Below are 20,746 nucleotides of genomic sequence, written 5' to 3'. Positions count from 1 at the left end.
GAGTTTAAATGGTACTTTTATTTGCCTGTTTGGTTGCCTGGGGGTTGTTATGGAAATGATGCGGGGAATGTTTAAAGGTTTTAAGTGTATATTATACAAGTAACTTTGAGCTGTTCAATAGGTGAAATGATGCAATTGTCCCGTTCAGGAAAAAATACTGTTATTGACCATTCCTAAGTCACAGTGTCAGTTAACGCCGAACCACGCGGAGTGCTCGGTTTCTCTAGTTCCCTGGTCCATTAAAAAATTTCTGACGAAATGAAGGTGGCCGGAGTGAACTGTGATTGTTACCGGCGAAATAATGGGAAAATGAGTGAGAAGTTCAAGCCACATTCCATGCTTTGATTTTCCCCATCCCTCCTCATTCAGGTAAAAAAAAATAAGTTCAGACAAAATTCCGATAATTATCATGCGAACGCGATTGGAAAGAGGGGCATTGAAAGCGAGAAGTCATTTCTCTGTTGGAAAATCGAAAGTTAAAAATTAAATCCCATCAATCATCGTCGGAAGCCATTGGGTGCGATGAAATTATTGGCTCTTCGGCCATTCAAATTCATATCGCATTCTTCATCACGATTACAATTCGGGGTATCGATTATCGCTTTTTTGACGGAGCTACATTTGGAAGTTTCCATTTGTGGACTCGAAAAGAATTTTACCGCTGCACCATATTAGCCATAATTGCATACATCGTGTTATACTCTATGTCAGAGGAACATAAATTCATCCCTTAATATTGTACCCACTTTTGAAGTAAATATCCTCTGGATAGCTCTGTTCCGTAAAATATCGCTCTCATTTCCAGTGATAAGCTGGTATGGTTGATAAAAAGAATATCTGTGGTGTTATATTCTGATGTTTTTGATGAACTCCGGCACCTTTTGTGAAATATGAATACATTTCGCCAAACTATTATTAACTCCGACACAGTATTACTTGTGGAGGAAAGCAAGTTGTAAAATGTTTCAGGAATCCATAAAAGAAAAAATTTCGGGCTTCCACCGCGTTTGGGTGTCTGTAAGCAACTAAAATCGTAGGATTGTTCTTAAAGACATTCTAAGTAATGAATACGGTCATCCGTTGCTATAAGCCCTCGTTGAGCATATATTCTCTTTAATTTCAGCGAGCAGGCATAGTACTAGGAGGGGGCAGAGGGGGCACTTGCACCGGGCGGCAGATTTCAGGAGGCGGCAGAGTTTGAAAAGTTTAGAGTTTTTTTCCTTCTTGCCTTGACCTCTATTAAATAATGATCCTACTCAAAAATCACTAAATAAAATAGATTCATCAAATGCAACAACATCCCCATACCGTGGGATCATCTATATTAATAAATTATCTGAACAAATTACGGATGTATTCAATAAAATAAATTATAAATTTGCACTCAAAAACCATAACACTCAAAACAAGCTTCTTTACACAAAAATAAAATCAGAAACCCCAAAAAATCTGAAGAGTATTATGATATATAAAATATCATGCCTCGAATGTAGTACTTGATGCATAGGACAGACCTCACAGTATTTAAAAAACAGGATTTCCCAGCATAAATCATGAATAAAAAATAATATAACCTTATGTACCCTTGCTAACCATAGCATAAACAATAGCCATACTTTCGATTTTGGCAACATCGACATTTTAGATTATGACATTCATTTGAAAAAAAGATTATTCAAAGAAATGGTTCATATATCTAAATCCAATAACAGCTGTAATTAAAGATCAGACATCGAGAATTTAAGTAAAATGTGTTTCTATTTAATCAATGAAAATAAATGGTAACTAAGTTAGGTAATAACTAAGTTACTATAAATAATCATTCCTTTGAAAATAAGGTATCTATGACAAAATTCTTGTGTCTTCCCTCTTTTTATTTATTATTATATTATTGTAAAAAATATATTGCTTATGACCTTTCATTTATATATCAATATTGTAAAATCAATTTTATCATATAAAGCCCTGAGGATGGTTAAAGTAGGCGAATCACTTTTGAATTATTTGGCCTGAACTCCAAGAACTTAAGATCATTGTTTTGAAAAGGTTATCATTAAAAGTAATTTAATTTTTCTAATTAATCTAATTAAGAACAATTATTAATTTACAAATTGTTAAGCACCATTGATAAAAATTCTTATTAGTAAACATACAATGCGTAATTTCAACTACCGAATCTCAAAAAATAGCTCAAGGATTATATTTTAGTGGTGGGTAGAGGGGAGGGTTGAAGAGAGGGGGGATCAGGGAGGGGCGGGCGAACTGATCTTTGCCCCCCTGACGAAAATCATATTTCCGCCCCTGTCAGTAAGTATGGATATTTATTAGATTGCTTGTGTAGAATTCTAATTCTAAGATGTTAGTCGTAGTGTATCATCATCACGTACTGAAGTTAGAGTTCGTTTTTTTCTGCTGCGGTCGACAAATTGATTGATTGATTAGGAATTGGAAGGAGGAGAGGGAAATCTTTGGGATATTTCGGGATGAAATTTCAGCCCGTTCGGTTTGCTGGGAAAAATATTTAGACTGTGGAAAATGTAATCCGAATTCTCTGGCGTACATGTTATGGAACCCGATTGGCGATTTCCCGTCCTTTCACAGTGTCATCTGGAGACTTGAGAAAACAAATCCGGGATGTTGGGAAAGTTTTTTTCCAAATATTTTTATGAACTTCATGATAGCATTTTATTTTTAGAGTTGGAAAATCATAAGCTCTGAAGTCCAATGATCCAAATTAAGGAGTTGGCGTTGACTAATCAACTTATTTAAAATGTGCCCTTAACTTTGTCCAAACAGTTCCTAATCATCATTGTCTCTAAGGAAACCGATTGACTGTCTAAGGTGTGAAGTCACCATAATGTCACAGAACCTCTTTTATCGCTATGATACCGCAAAATTTGACTCTGTAATATGTCATTTCCAGTAGTGTAATCACTGTGTGTCTCCTATTTACTTCTGAATCTTTATCCTGAATTGCATTCGGAACCTTTATGCATAAATACCGTCGGTACTTTTACGCTGAGTTGTTATGGTTTCATTGCTCTCGTTTTGATGGGAAAGTCAACTGCAGAACGGGCATTTTATGAAAAACTTCGTTCATGGTTAGGCTATAAGTTTTTCTTGAATGGGCCACTAAATGTTTCTTATTTTTCGGGGACCTATATCGAATTATTGTTCGGCGGAGTTTAAAATTTTCGGAAACCAACCCTAGTTAACTCGTTTTCGAAGTCTGGAGACCGCATCGAGAGAACGGAGGCACTTGTAGCTTTCTTCTCTGAAATAAAAATAGAGAAAATGATCCCTCGGAAGGGTTCGCGACATCCCTTCTTATCCTTTCTCTAGTCCTCAGCCTTGCTTGCATCCTTCTCTCCATCACGAGGAGTTCCCTTTCTTCTTTTCGTTGTGTTCCACAAGGGCGCGCTATTGGCCCCCTCTCCTTCACTCACGCTCCCTGCTTGCACCCCGCTCCTCCCCGCCGCTCCTCTACGCGCGCCGCTCCACAGCCGCGCTTCGCTTTCACGGCTCCCACCCGATTCAGTCTTGCACCGCTCGCGGTCGGAACCACACACACCCCTCCACGGGTCCCGTCGTGAAGCCGCGCCCCACGTCGGCGCGTAGTCATCCCCGATTTCGTCCCAAGTTGTCGGCGGAGACGGCATTGGCCGTTCTCCTCACCGATCCCTCGGCGGTCTGGGAATCTGGGAGTTCATGGGACCAGGAGCGTGCACCTTCCTACCATCTCTGCTTGAAGAACTCACCTTCAGCTTCATTGCCGTCAGCGTTTTATATTTTCTCTTCCGTTTCTTTGAAGTGATACTGATCATATTGTTTCGGAATTTCTTGATCTCGCCTCTCCAAGCCGACCGTGTGATTTCGGAAGGATAAAATGACTTTGTTGGCAAAGTATCTGGACTGTTTTCAATTTTGTATTATTTAGATATCCGTTGAAATAACATTGGTGGCATTTTTCTACTGTGGCTTTTTTATGTGAGACTAATTACTTCATGTTTGGTTGTCGGTATTTCCCATCGGCCATGTCATGATTAGAACGAGAGAAGAAAAATAAACCGTCTGTAGCCACAACTCAGGAACATTTACACTCTATCAGCATTTAGTAAATTCTGAAAAAATACAGAAGAATCTAAAATACTTCCGATAATAATATCTGTACGAGTACCTTTATCTGTCACTGTAATGAGTTGTGCGCTCTTGCCACTTATATGAGGAAAACTTTACGCCATTGTAGTCATCTTCGGTTTCAAATCAAGTGAAATATGCTTCAATAGGGTATGGAAAAAGTAGGGTGGAAGTTGTCATGGAAACCATTCCCTTCCAAGTCTGGAATCTTCAGTCGTCTCTCAACCCCCTCCCGATAAATGACTATTTACTCCTCCCTTTCACCCGACTGACACCGAGCAGTAAATAGAGAGCGCAGAGAGTGGAGCAGAAACCTATAAAAAAACCTAGGGCGGACCCATGAAGGAACACTTGAAAGTTGCTTTGCCTATAAGGTCCGTAGGCAGTTCGTGACTGGATTGCAAAGATATTCTTTCCCAACACCACTCGTTTTCTGAATCTATTACCACCATTGGCTTCGGTGCGTCTATTCCATTTCGGGAACAGTGAATTTATACGTGTGTACTCGTGTGTGTCTATGCTTCTGGCTTATCTGGAGAGAAGGGTGGTAGTGGATTTCCCTCCTCAAACAGCCTGAGTGAGTGCCGTCATACCTATTCCCTCGGCCATTTCGTGGACACCTTATCCCTCCACCCTGGTTGTTGACGTCTCAGCTTCTTCTTTATCTTTCTACCTCTCTCACTATACCTTTCTCTATCGTGGCGGCAACCTGCCTTCTGGGATCTTGGACAGTTATATTCGCCCTTGTCAACACACCTCCGTTGAAGACACGAGAACTCTTGCGAATCGTCTGCCATACAGTCTGACATGTGGGAGAAATCCTCTCTCTCTCTCTCGCAGTTTTGAACTCGTGAAAACTTTTTCTGTGTGTTTGGCGGAATCGAGAGGGAGAGTTGTGGAAGAAAAGTGGAAGTAGAAATGGAACAGGCGGACGTGAAAGGTGTAGAAGAGCACCTACCCACTACCCTACACTGGATGAATCTCGGCGGATGTGCTCTCCGTATATGATTTCGCCTTCCACAGAGGTTCTTTGGACATCGTGCCTAAGAAGGATAAAGTGACTGTGCGGAAGGTTAGTTCATACTTGAGGGCTTGGGATTTTCGCGAAAGCATGTCCAAGCGATATTGAGGATTTGATTACATGTACCGTTCCTGAAGCAGAAGAATGTCAAATGCAGAAAATGCATGCCATAGAGTATGAAGTTCACGATGAAATAACCTTGTTTTTAATCTACACTTTTAGTTTTAGGAAATTAATATTAAGAAACTTCCTTTGATTCACCATCATACTTTCAATATATTTAATGAATTAAAAATGTGGATTAAAGATAAAGTTGGTTTCATTATGGGTGTAAGAAAACTTCTCGAAGTCAAGCCTTGTTAACTTGCGTTTTATATTAAGTGATGGACAGTGAAAAAACGACCTATGATTTGCTATAAGTATGAATTTACTAAAAGTATTAAAAAAAATTCAAATAGTATTTCATTATGGAACCAAAGTTAGAGTAACCACTGAAATCTATTTTTCTTTTTTAAAGCGAGAAAATGTTATTGGACACAAGTTATGGATTTCTAGGAATAACTAAGGGCTATTGATTTTTGTATTTGGCGCGTATTTTGGATTATTGAAGCTATTATTCATCAAAATTTAATCAGAAATCCGTTATTTGTGTTGCTAAGGACCGGCAACGTTTCATCTGCGTTGCAACTGGCGTCTTTAGGGTCCTTCGAATTAATTACTAGTAAATATTTTGAAGGGCTCAAATTCTTTACAATTTTTAATACAAAATTTCCGCGAAATTGTGGTGCAATGAATTGCTTCTGTTATCGTCCTACTGCTTTATAAGCGTAAATTTCGGACGTAGCGTTGCTAAAATAATCGCAAGCTTTATGTTGCCGATAAATTTCAAACCATCCGCATATAAAATTCAAACCATCCTTGCTGTGTTCCATGAACGAATACCATAATGACGATGTTAGGCAATGTGATATGTTCTATTGTACCTGGGATGTTTAAAGGCCTGTTTACAGGATACATTAACACGTATGAGTTAATGCATGTTTGCATGAATGATTTTTGTGAACCGGAACGGAACATGTAGGAATGTATGAACCAAATTAGAACAGGTTCTATTTTCTGTGCATGCATTCGCTCAAGTTGGGTGGTTTCATGGTGCATTTTGGCGTTCATACATTTAGGCATTAACCCGGGTGCATTAACCCATTAATGCACCGTGTAAACAGACCTTTAAAAACTTAAAATATTTTTACTGTTCTCATTGCATTGAAGAAATTTTCGTATGTACTCGATGCACATTGGTGCGGGCGCTTCATATTGAACTAGATTATTAATAACGGCTTAGATTGTGTGTGTTAAATCGCTTGTTTTGTAAATGGGTTCTTAGTTTTGACTCGAAATTGGCGGTATGTGGAGCATTCTGAGCTACTTAGTACGGTCGATAACTTTAAGCATAATTTTGCATTTTAAATTAATGCATAGCTTAATTCTTTCCTCAGTTTTCGTATCTGGTCTATTTGGGAGCCAAAGTGGGCATTAGTTTTCCATACTTTCCATATGAATCGTGGGATGTTACGGCTGAGTTATATTTTGATACCAGCGTTCATTATTTTATATATTTGAAATATTTCAGAGTTAAGTTTGATAGCCGCATAGTAGTTGATGTTTTCATAGTAAAACTCATTGTACAACAGTAATTTCTACAAAACTTATTGTTTCAATTTACACCAGAATTCTTAACTGAGTAATCAATCTGTCTATGAATATTTTGAATATTCTGTAATTTTTTGAATAGCTTCTAGTGCTTGAAGTTTCTTCTTAAATTCTTCATATAAATCCTTCGGAAAGCTAAAAATCGAAATGATCGAAAAATAAGCCTCGCATAATGGCAATAACGGCGCTTGCTGGCTCAAACAAAATAAGGAAAAATGTATACCCGTGAGTCTTCCTCGAACATCCGTCTGCAGTAGGATTCAGTGTTGACTCAATAGGAAAACAGATCAATAGAAGTAACTTTTTCAAGCGGTGTGAAATTTTGTGTTTACGGCCAGTCCGGATGTTCCCCAAGTTGTAAATGGTCGTCACCCTGGTCTGCTCGTGGTCTGTGGAAAAAATAATTCCTCCCATTTCTCCTGAGTGGGGAATTCGCTCGGATGCCGAATATTTACTATGTTGATCTTCAATGTTTCTCCCTATTGAAAATCAACAACCTGGCCAAGGAAACGTTGCCGAAATGTATTTTCGCTCCCGACAACTTATTCAAGATCTTCATTATTCTGCCGAATGCCGAAAAATTGTAAGGAACTGGGGTCGTTGGTTCAAATAAGTGCTAAATGTCGCGGAAAGCCAAAATATTCCTCCCGATTTGGATAAGTCTCAGTTTTTTTTAATAGCACTTATTGGAATTGACGACGTCAACATTACGTAGTTTGCAGGACTCTCGCGACACTTTTGAAGTATTTCTCTAGCATTTGAAGGCGTGTAATTTTTAGTCTTTGTGAAGATCAATCGGCGAAGGAGAGCTTCATTTTAGTTTCGTAAACTGAAATTATCTCTTTCTTATAATTATGCTCTGTCGTTGGAGGTAATATTTGCTACTTTCTTTGGTGACTTGGTAGCTTTTTTCCGAAAAGATGGTAGTTGAGTGCATCATCTGAGTTCGTTTCCATGTTAGTCCACCAGCCGTATTTGTGGCTTATTTCGTTGGTTCTTCTCCCTCATTTGATGTGATTTTAATGGCTTTAGAATTTTCCCCCAAGTCAAGTAGGTATTCTTTGCGAATCGAAATATTTACCAACTTTGCGAACCGTGCTCACCAAAGTACTCGATCACAGTAATTTTTATGACGGACTCAGGTTTTGAGATCATGAGGAAAAATGAGCTTTTTGAAGTTATAGACTTCATAATTTTATAAATTGAGCTCGTATCAACGGCCGGGAAAGAAAGTCTCCTCTGTAAATCCAGGAGGTCGCGGTTCATGGCTTGCCTTTGTAGACTCCTCGTGTAAATGATCGTCAACTAATGAGCTCTTTATGAGAAAGGGCTCCGATGTACTTACAACCAAACATGAAATTATAGAATTATTTTACTGAATTTTATTTGTATCTAGTTACCAAATCAGACGGACGTTGTCCCAAATAGCTGTATTCAATGGGTTCCATTGCCTCTGGGTGACCAATATTTTCAGCGGTTAAACAGTGCCAAAACTAAACATACTTGTTCACCAAGGTGCAAGTAACTATAGGTTAGCCTCCAAAAGATTCTTACAGGTCTTGTAACTGTTGAATGCGACCATTATAGGTCACTGTGACAGTGCAATCGCTCAACGTGCGAGGAGCATTCGTGGCTTGTAGGTTAAGGTCTTCTATGGTCCGTAGCGGTGGGCGAATGAATCCTGTTAAAAATATCTTAAGTGTTTCTTTATATTTTTTTTGGACCAATTTAGACTGGAGGTTCGGTAAAATTTTGGGGAGTTTTTAGGAGGTGTAAGTACATACATTCAATTATAGATGGATGAGTGGAGTTTGTGATTGAATTTTAAATCCCGGATTGGAGGGTTAGTCGTTTCCGCCTCGCCACGGGTGTTATTAATCTCTTCAGTGACATTTTCTTTTATAAATGCCTTCCTGGGAAAACATTTATTCAATTCAAAATATTTGATTTTATTTTATGCTGATTCTAGGGAATTTAATATAGAAGGGATACGCAATTTACTCATTATTAATTCATTTAATTTGAAAAAAATATTCGAAACGAAACGTTTTTGCGCTGCACCGAATTTGTCACATAAACTTTCCGTCTTATTTTAATTAATTATCCTTGTTATTTGTGCAAATATCGGAAGAAAATAGTACTAATTTTCTTACATGCTAAATTTTGTGTGGAGAAAACTACTAACTTTAGTTTCAGAAAAATGTCCACCAATCCTCCAGTGTTGAATTTGACATTGAAGAGAACTTTTCCTGCATGTTTTTTGAATGATTCTGCTTCGTAGATTGTATTTTTCGATTTGAAAAAGGGCATAACGAAGTTAGTGCACCCAATATCCGGAGTGATAATATGACAATTTTTTAAGCTCAATATTTTTCCTGATGCTACAATAGAATGTGGCACTGATTTGATTAAAATACTTATGCTGAGTTGAATTACATAACTGGTTTTGGAGTATCTCAAAAAGTTGTAGTGTAGCCAGCTTTAATATTTTCATCAATCATATACATATTCTGCTGCACCTTATATAGTTTTCCCATAATAGTTTATTTGCCATTAGCTTAAGTATTTATTTACACATAAACAACCTTTGCCTTTGTAACTTAAAGAAGTTTGCAGCTTTTAAATTGAATTTTTTAAAATGATACGCTTAAAAACATAGCTTAAAAATTTCAGTGGAAACGACATTTACCTGTTTGGTTTCACGGTGGAGCCTCTTTGAGCCCATCGATTTAATGTTAATTGAATCATATGTAAAAAAATACGTTACTTTTTTGTGATTGTTTTTCCTGAAATTCGCCGTAAGCTGAATCTGGTTTGATGAATTTGCGTGTTTACCAAGATCTGTCTCTCAGGCTTGTTTTTCTCCTTCTCCAGCTTGAAAAAGGGCTATTCCTTGCACTTTTAAGTGTATGGAAAGAAACAGTGTTTGCAATCTGCGGAAGCGACATTAGTATTACGAAATTGTTTTATTGCTGCCATAAGAGGTCTAAGTATATCTTTATATTATTCATTGTCCTCGCTCTAAAGGAATTGTATGAAAAAAGATTTGAGTTTTATTTTCCTTTACTCATTGTCGGCAGGGGGAATTAAAGATAACGAAATACTCACATAACCAATCAGGTATTACTCTGAACATTTCGGACAGCTACGTTCAATAGATTAGGAGAAAATGAAACTTATCGATATAAATTCATATTCATATATCTTCATAAGTAACCATTGTTGGTCAACATAATTAGTGGTTGCATGAGGTATGTTTCTGTCCTAGCATGTCATATAGTAGTTATTTCCCCATGTATAATACTTTTGCTTCAAAGTGCATGTATCGAATGCTTATTTGTATCAATCATTACTTGGACTGTAATAATTTGATTCGTTTGATTTAACTTTTAAGTTTTGAGCAGCAAGAGTTTGCGAACAAACTCTTCTGCTCGAAATTTGCCCTTAGACTTAATAGTCTTGGAAGGCTACTTAATTATAAGTTTTTCTACCGGTTTACTTAGGTTTACGGGGAGCATTTTTTGATTTACCCTCCTTGTTTGCCCTCACGCAATTGAACTTCGCTACCCTCATCCCAGTAAGGCCTATCCCCTTTCACTCTATCTATAAAGCCTATTCTTTACTCCATCTTCCCCGCTTACCTAGGAGTCTAGCCTCCGCTATTTCATTAACTTCCCCTCCCCGCTTTGTACTCGCTCCAGCCAAACGGCCTGTCGTCTCCATAACTCAAATAGAAATTGACTCTTCTCACCCTCAATGTCTAGGATTTCATCGTTCCTCATCCTCTCCAACCACATCACCTTGTTCATTCTTCTCCAAACTCACTTCTAGAACACTTCCAATCTTTTCTCGTCCTCTTTACGTTCGCGTTTCTACACAATAAAGTGTCACACTCCAAATTAGACTCTTCTTTAGCTTATTATTTGCACTCTAACGCAACGATTATAACATATGACCTCTCCTATTTATGAAACCTTCCTTTTTTTTGTAACTCCATTCTTTCCATCCTTACTGCTATTGCCGTTTTCCTCTAATGCGTCGCCGAAATAGCTCAAATGAGAGGCTTTAGTGCATTTGAGCTATTTCGGTGACACATTAGAGGAAAACGGCAATAGCAGTAAGGATGGAAAGAATGGAATTAATTTTTGCCCATCCACTTTTATGTGAAGCCTCACAAGCCTTTATTGCGATGCTTTTTGAAACAGCTGTACAAGTTGAAGCCCATTTCTGTTTAGTTTTTTTTCGGTGCGTGTATCTCCATATTTCTGGGTTTTCTAGGAAAATTGGGGCGAAGAATGAAAATGGAAGTATTCATGCGCCGAGATAAAAAATTAATGTACTGAAGCTAAAAAAAACTCTCGAATTATATGGTGGGCTATTGTCAACCTTAGTTTTGGGAGCTCTCCATCTTTAAGGACTACAAGGCAAGTACATGGGTGGCGAGAAACACCAAGAGAAAGATATTCAAGTGAAAAAGTACCTACCATAGATATTTGGCCGGCATAGTCCAAAAGTTCCTTGGTGAATTCATGTAACTGTGATTGTGAGCTCCTTTTGCTACTACATTACCAAGTTAGGCCCTAAATTTTCTTTGTAAATTGAGAAAATAAATAATAAAATACACTTCAGGATATATTGAGAGACTCGGGAAAGGAAGCCTATGAAATTATTTTTATGCCACTTTTTTGCATGCAAAACATTAATTTTTTATGGAAAGACCCTCATGAAAACGCTGTTTCATTTGCCTCCGTCGTTGCAATAAGATAAAATTTCTATTACTCTGACTGTAAAAATAAAAAAATAAAATTGCTTTCTGTATTTTTATGTATGTTGTTGTGATTATGACTTTTATCTCAGTCAGCTTTGTAACTAGGAAGCTTTTTGTCACTTTGTTGAAAGTTAATTTTGAGCGTCTATTTGATTCTGAGATGAACTTAAATTTAGAAGTCAATTATTTTTCTTCGGTGACTATCTCGCGTCTAGTAATATTAGAGCCAGACGGAACTATTTGATCATAGTTTCTCTCCTTAGCACTAATCATTAGGGCTCATTGGGTCGGCATTGTATCTGGTCGACGGTATGCTTCAACTAACTTGCGAAACCATGATGAAAATCATTCTCTAAGTATTTTGGATTCTCTATGGATTTGGATGTGATGACGGTTGACCGGATTGCATGCATGGTGGTAGTATTGGGCGTGAGTAATTACATTTGTTCCTCACCCTTTCCTCCAAATGGTCTCCCATGAACGGTGTTTTAAACCGATTCTACTGTCAATCATTTTTTTCTCGTGTCTTGAGTGCTGTGAAAGCGCATACTGCATGCTTTAACTTTTGTAAAGGGTTTCTTAATCATGACGCTGGCCTTAATTAATAACTCTTCTCGCTGGAAATTTGGCCACCGTTGTTTGAAGGCAGTAAATTTAGAAGTGTGTCGTTATTTACGCGTGTGTTTTATTTACATTGTAGTGTTCTATTAATCAACTGTGAAGAGATCCCTGAATAACTCTCCATTCGGCAATATCAAATTTTTAGTATCATCATGGGGATAGTATATCCTTACTCAATGGTATCATTGACTACAAAAATTAAAAATAAATAAATTAAAAGATGTGAAATGGAAAATGTGGAAAAAAATATTTTATGCTGATCTTATATAGTTAAGAAAGATGCCATGCGTATTTTTAGGCATCAAAATTTTATATATCATAAAAATGCCATAAAATTTCCCAGAAAACTAGCCTAAATTTTCTGTATATAGGAGCCGAATGAACAAATTTTCACTCTCCATGGCTAGTTATCGCTTTTGATGCCCCACCTATAATGCCTCCACTCTGCTAGATTGTATAGCTTCCTAAGTGCCGTGAATACTTTTTTTTTCATGACGAGAGATTTCGAGCGAAACGTGTGGTGATAAGGAATTGGTTTTCTTTATAAACCCTCAACAATGTGAGGAGAGAGAATGAATAGAATTTCAGTGGGAAAAATAATCGTCCGCTTAATATTAACGCTCTTGCGCCTTCATCGCATTTTCTCACGTAGATTAATGTTATCCCCTCGAAATTAAAACTTCTCTGCACCGGAGTGAAAGATTCGTACTTTACTCCTGAGCGCGATCCCATTCATAGCTCAAGCTGTAAGCGTACTGTATGAGTGGAATGGATTTGCGTTCTGAATGCTCCCCAGCATTCTTAACGCAGTGTCTCCTGAGCGCCCTTCGGAAGAAGCTTTGCCGCGATCGTTTTTCTGCCTCACCCGTGGCGGTAACTGAGCGGACAATTAAATAAGGCATCGTATCATAGTATTCATTTTGCCCTTAAGGCCGTTTTACACGGTACACGGAATTGCGCAGGCTAGAGCTGCATTAATTTCTAAAATGGCGTGGAATTGCGCGAATGCATGAACGAAATTAGAACAGGGGCTATTTTGCCGTCTCGCATCCACGCATTCTCGCATGTGTTCTAGCAATTCACCGCTTTACACGACGCAATTTTGATTGCGCCTTCACACGCACGTCAGAATGCGCAATTCCGTGTACCGTGTAAAACGGCCTTTACATTCCGATTTATTCTGTATTTTACTACTGCAGTCCTCCCAATCCAACGAAATGATCGATGGATTTTTCTCCTCATAGAAAAATCTGCCGATTTCGTTGGTAAATCAAGAAATGGTTTCGATAGTAGTGGACTCCGTTGTCCCAATGGCAACGCGGGTATTCCTTATCCCACCTTACCATCCCTACCTATCCTCTCCTGGAGACGTCGAGGGGCTCCTACCGCGGTGACGCACAGTGGGCTAGAATCGAAAGAAGGTTGCCTAAACATCAAAATACGGTTTTTTGAGCTAGGAAGTTGAAACATGGCGTACATATTCTCAAATAAATTGTGCATAATCTGTGAGATAAATTTTTTCCTGTGCCTTCACGTTAGCAATATATACTTGAGGTCAAAGTTGAAAAAATTTAGCGAAAAACGACCACCCTCGATTTTTTTCTGAAAACACCCAACTTTATCCTCGTACAGTGGTTTCATGAATGGTTTTATTGACAAAAATATTATATAATCTAAATTGACACTTCTTTTTCTTCCATTTGGAGGGGTTTTAAAAGATTTTGTTTCACCATTAATCATAGCTGTATAACAAAATGGTGGAGCCTGTTTTCAGCCAATTTTTTTACATAAACGTCGAGAAAAAGTAGATACTACCGTCGACATCCGCCAAGTGACTTACACTACGTCGTTTTATAAAGCTTCTACATATATCATAATATATGTATATCTAAATAAAATCGTTTATGAGGTTTTGGACAGCTTTTTTTCGATTCTAGCCCACTTTGCGGCGCCTTCATCCTTTTTCCTTCTCATCCACTCCTTTCCCCAGATGCCCGGGCGTATCAGTGGAATAATTGGGTCCCGGTCACGGTATGTTGTATCCTTCAAAGGGCCCCCATTCGCTGTAACCCTCTCAAGGATTGTATTTGTTTTTTAAATAAGGAAAGCAACACAGGTAATCGTCATCAAGTCTTTTTTGTTCTCACTAGGAAAAAGAGCTAAAACTTACTATTAAGAATTCCAAATGCGGTAAATAAATCCCAAGCTATATTGTCTGAGTTATAGCCATGTGTTCTTTGTAGCATAGAGTACAGGGTGTTTTAGAACTTAGTTTATCTTTGTGACTAATAGTATAAAAAATACGTTTTGTATGCTTGCTTTCCCATTTTCTATGTTTACCTCTCCTGCACCGTGGAGTTTGCGTCAAGCTTGCGTAAACTCATGAACTTGGCTTTGACTCGAATTATTATTTTATTAAGTCTCTTCGGTAGTTTGAAATGTACTTGTAAAGGCGTGCTACTTTCTGAAATTTAATATACAGCGCACTGTGCAAAACTTCGTCAGAGGACACAGCTTATATATAATATGTGGTATAATAGGAATATGAGGAACTTTGTCTTTAAATATCATCCTTAGGCCATTATTTTATTTTTAGATGTAGGCTCGTTTGTGTGTTAAAAATTCGTTTCATTGATAATAATTCTCTGTTTCGTGCTCATCAATGCATATATCCATATTGATGCTTAAAAGGCAACATGTGGAGAAAAAATATAGTTATAATGTTTATTTTCTAGGCATGCATTATCCCTTAGAGCACCTCGTGAAAAATAGAAATAGCAATGGTTATCTAAAAAAAGAAAGTAAATGGTAACAAATAGGCAATAAGAAATTACAAAGTCTCTCTTTCATGTAATTTTGACTTTTTTACACAACATTTATTTTAACTGACTAAAATTCAAATGAATAAAATATATTTAAAAAAATAAGATAAGCAATAAAGGAAATCGTCGCCCAATCTTTTTTTGCTTTCGCACAAATGAAGACCTGAAACTTACCTGCAAGAATACCTAAGACGTTAAATAAATCCCATAAAGCCGAGCATTGAGGGTCCTTCCATTACAAATCAACCAATTTAATTACAATCAAATTAATTAATCACCCAATAAAATTTGTTGCTCGACATTTTTATGAAGATGCATTTTTATGCACATAAAGATTCATTTGAACGAAACGTGTTACTTACCTTTAGCATTAATTCATTCTGAAATTTGGTTTTAAAATAGTATGTCAGGTCGCTGTTCAAGAGTAGACAAACACAAAACACCATTAAAAAAAAATTTACCACCCATACTTGATACAGACCATGATAAACTAATGATAAAAAATCAGGATAATTAAAAATGTTGAGCAACATTGACTGGGTGATTTGAAATGGATTGACTCTTGAACAGCGACCTGACATACTATTTTAAAACCAAATTTCAGAATGAATTAATGCTAAAGGTAAGTAACACGTTTCGTTCAAATGAATCTTTATAATTACACAGTTTTAGGTGTATTTGCTGGGAATACAATAACTTTGTGGATTTGACAAGAAAGAAGTAATGGTACATGATACTTAGGTGGTGCACTCCTATTTTTAATGACTTGGGACTGCGGTTGATCTGAAAACATGCCAATTATGTGTTTAGGTTTAGAAACGGAGAATCAGTGGAAAAAAGGAAGCTGAGCAGATAAAGACGCCTGTCCTAAAACCAAGACAATATATCTCTATATTTCGACTCATGTCCATCGTAGCGGGCATTGAAAATGAATCTTATATGCGAGTTTAGGATTTTCTGAAGATGTCATTGAATTCTTCGGAAAGCCACCAACCACTAAAGAGCATTTATATATAAATGAGGGGGGGGGATGTTTATGCAGCTTCCTTCTATGAGTCGGTAAAACATGCCACTGGGTTTTCAGCTGATATTAAATACTGTTAACTCGTAGGAGATTTTATTAATTTTGATCATGTAAGGTAAGAATGTTATTCATGGTATGGTATGGTATTTGAAGGAGGCGACCGACAGCTTAGGTGATTTGTGCCTTGAGGGAAGGGTAGGTAAGGAAGGGTGGAGAGAAACCCGGCGTCGGAATTAGCCTGCTCTAAACGAAAGGCGCCAAGGGGACCACGGCTTAACTTCCCATCCAACGGACGGAGAGTTATCCCTGAAATTTCCTCAACACAAAACTCAAGCGGGGATCAGGTAGTCTCTGAAAATTCTCTGCCCCCGCCGGGATTTGAACCCGAGCTTACAGGGTGGGAAGCCAACACACAAGCCACCACACCAACCCGATCCCCATGTTATTCATTAGTATTTTCCAATCCTTAACAACGTTAGGAAAATGGACAGTGATTTTATCTATTCCTAAGCGTGGAATGATGTGATAGGTAATTTATTTTTGATTTATTCGTAGCTACCGATTATCATGGCCTTGCTTGGCTTGCTGTTTAGGATTGATTATATTTTACCTATGAGGAAACAGGTTCAGCGTAACGTATTTTCATGTAAATAGTACAAGATGACTTCCTTTGGTGCTTAGTGTTTTTTTATCTTTCAATATCTTTATAGAAGCTGAATTTGTTTGTATGTACAATCAATCTTGCTACATGCTTCTGTGAATGAAAAATGCACTTGCATATGCATCAAACGGGCAGTTTTGAAAACTTTAAATATTACTAGGTTATAAAGTTGCGTATTTTGCATGTTGTACCCACTCTCATTCCACCGAGATGAACCATGGTTCTTTTTTGAAATATTTTATTTTTATGAACGAGATACATGATATCAGTCCGTCTTGAAGCTCAACTGTTTTGAGCATAAATGCCTATGTTTAACATCTGGTTTCCTTTCTCATAAAAAATTCAGTCCTGATGGTGAATGATTCTTCATACCGCATCAGTTCTTTAGAATTTTCGTTATTTCCATGTGGTAAGCTGTCTTTTCATGAAATATCGTGCCCTCCGAACGCGGTGGGAACCGTCGTCTGTGTTTAAAATTTCATCGATCCCTGCCACACCATTTTTCAAGATCTCGAGGGTTGAGGCTGCGAGAAGAGGCTTCGAAGTGCGCTGAAATCTCGAATATTGGGATTGAGCGGCCTTGGCTGAGCAGATGATTCTGAAGTCTGGAGCTTATTCTGGCGGGGCAATCTTGATGCACGACGCGGTAGACCGTGAGTTAATGCATTTTACTTACCGTGCACTGTCAAATCGGCCCATACTGTGAGACGAAGTAAATGTTATTTTCTTCATAGTGTGTCATCTTTATATAGGTACTAATGTATCAAAGCGATTATAGAAACTTCAAAATTACTTGAAACTATGGTTTTTATTTATTCTTTATATGTAAATAAGGGTTCTGGCCCAACGATCCTTAGTTTTTTACCTCTGGCACCAAGAAACCATCTCAAGACAATCCAATAAAGAATATAAAAGCGGCTAAAACAAGCAACAATTCTAGTTCAGAAAATGAAAGAGAGTGACAGCGTATTTAAAAAAATTATAAAAGTGATGTGAAACATGTATATGTATATGCATCGATACTCCACTCACTGCCTTTAAAATCCCGTTCGGTACCATTTAGAAAAAATGGAAAAATTTAGATTTTAAGCCGGCTAATAATGCAAAAGAGGCATTTGAGGTTCTCCACCTTGTAAAGTCACGACAAATAATTTAACGTCTGGACTTCTTGACCGTGTTCACCACTTCTTTGGTTCTAAGCAAGAAAATATCTTATTATATGTAAATAACATTGGTTAAACTCAAGTAACGGCATTTTAATTAAATAGTTGTGAACATTCCAAGTTAACTAAAATGCCTGGTGTAATCCGCTCGATGTGTATTGCTTTTTTGTAAGGAAATTCTTCTTTTATTTCATAAGTCCTTTCATTCCTTCGAACGTTGCAGTCGTTGAAAAGTGTTATTTTAAATTAAAGAAAATCTCCGCGCACGGAAAGGTGGAGCGAAGTATTTATTCTGATTTTTGTTAGTCACCAAGGAATCCCTTTGATATTTTTAGTGGGTGAGGAGCTTTATAATTACAGCCTATGTTCGGAACAAACTCCGCTATTTTGCATTTGCATACAATTTTAACGTGTATAAATCCAAATTTTTCGGAGAAACTACAATGGAGTGTTTGTCGGAAGCTAGAAAATTACCCTGCCCAAGTGTCTTGAAAGGATCTTTATGCAGGAGTCTTTGGTAATTACTACTATGCCGGTTACTAAGAGGTTTTAATGCTATTGACAGCTCTTTTATCACAAGAAATAATTTTCGCATCGAATCATGTATTTAATACGCTATCCTCCGCATTTTTTCACTAATTGGGGTTGTATAGGAGCTATTAGTGAATGTGACTGGAAATATTATTTCTTGGATGATAGTAATGAGGAATTTTCCACAAAAATTTTTAAGTGATAAAATTTAACCCTATTGTTCCAAATCTATGTTAATTGACCTCTCTCTTGTGAATACTCTTTGTTTTGATGAAGATGTTTTATCAATCCAATATCTGTATCGCTCCTCAGTTGTATTCTTTTCCTCTTTCATTATTTTTTAATCCTTTCTTGGCATCGTGGTGCCGATGTACTCGTGACCTGTATGTCATGGAGAGGAATTTTTGAAAATATTCGCTTATAAAAGGTGAATATTTAAATGTTGTTGGTGAGGTAGAGGGCTTTTAAGAATTGAGAAAATTCAAAGTGTGTGAATTTCAAGTTTTGATCCGTTATGGGCGAATAATTCAGAAACAATAAAGAGTGAAAACGAAATTTTAAGCGCGGTTCTTAGAATAATTACTCCTCCCACCTTCAAGTCAATTACGAAGGAGCCTTGGATAACAGAAATCAGTCCTTGATCAAGTGATGATGGATTATTGCAGAAAAAATGTAGAAATTTAAATGAAATATCAGTAAATCTCGTTTAACCTTATTTTAGATGCAATGATTCTTTCTAAACCTAACGTAAGTACTTTAGCTCAGGCAATTTCTAACTAGAAACTATTATTGTCATTGGTATTTTATTATATGTTTACTTCGACTTATTTATTCGACTTATACCAAGTTACTAAATTACTAACCTTAACCTGTTGTTTGGCGAAATTATGAGCTCCACTATTTTGAAACCTCTGGAATCGAACTCGATGTTCTATGCATACCCATACCCTTATTTCAATGTGATTGTCAATTGCTGCTCTTGTTCACACGAAGTGAATGTGCGGCATTGATATACATTATTAATTATGTAATTTATAATTGACTTCGTCACGGAAATTATATATGTAAATGTTACTTTGTATATATAACCCTCGACTACATTTCTGATAAATCCATTTTTGTCAATTTGCTTTTGTCAAATGCTCATTTGCCCCCGTTCATGGAGAATGGGAAATTTTTGCTGCAAATTAAAATCTTTCATGAATGCGGAAGGGTTTTAACTATCATTTTGCTGAGGATCGCTGATGAAAATTGACCAATTCTCGTAAATCATCCTTTATTTTAAACTTATTTTTGCCTTATTCCTTGCATCTTGTACTTTTCTACCTACTAATGTTAAGAAATTAAGACCTTATTTACGACATTACTTTGAAGAATTATTTCTTTTTGATTGAGGAACATATATTTCGTTGAGGTATCATCCTTTGCAGAAAATGAAATTGTTATTAGAAAATATTCATTCACCGTGTAAAATATGCAATCATTATTGTTAGTAGTCATGAGCCTATTAAAATATGTCTATTTGAATCTGCTTTAAAAGAATCAATTGTTTTTTTTTCCGTTTTTGTTTTGTTTCGAACTGTTTTGAGTTATATAACTCCAGTCATTTTTCATCAAAACACTCTGTTTATTTTGAAGGATGTTAATTGAATTATGGAATTTACAGAATGAGCTAACGATGACTGATGTATCAATCAAGTTAACACGCAAGGGATTTCCGCGAGGCCTAATGCAGTTTTGATTAAATACCAGAGCCACAACGGGGAATAATTAAATCATTTACAGCCGCTTATTATTCCTCCATTTATTTTTAGGCGTGGTGGTCAAATCACGCAAAATTTTCGTGTATCACTCATATCAAAACCAACGTCGTGCAGATAAATTTTTGTTAGCATTATTATCGCTGAGAAGATGTTATGTTTGCGTCATCCTCTAATAATGACATAAACCTCGTCGATTCCAATGCCAACTTAGTGTAAAAAATGGGTTTGTGACAGATTTTATAGCTGAATACCATTTATTTGCGACAAAAAACGTATATTCTCCTTTTGATATGCTATTTAATTAGAATTTACATCATTAAGCATCATGAGTCATATCCCAGAGGCTAGGGTTATCCTAAACTTTACTTGTTATTTTAAAGGATCAGTTGAGTGAATTTCATTGTTGAGAAGGTGTTATGTATGCCTCATTCTTCGATAATGATATTAACTTCCTTGTTTCCAATGTCAACACGATATAAAAATGGGCGTATGACTTGTTGCATGGCTGAATACCATTAAATTACG

Source organism: Ischnura elegans, chromosome 2 (assembly GCF_921293095.1).
Source record: "Ischnura elegans chromosome 2, ioIscEleg1.1, whole genome shotgun sequence".
NCBI classification, from domain to species: Eukaryota; Metazoa; Arthropoda; class Insecta; order Odonata; family Coenagrionidae; genus Ischnura; species Ischnura elegans.
This window is presented reverse-complemented; position numbering follows the sequence as displayed.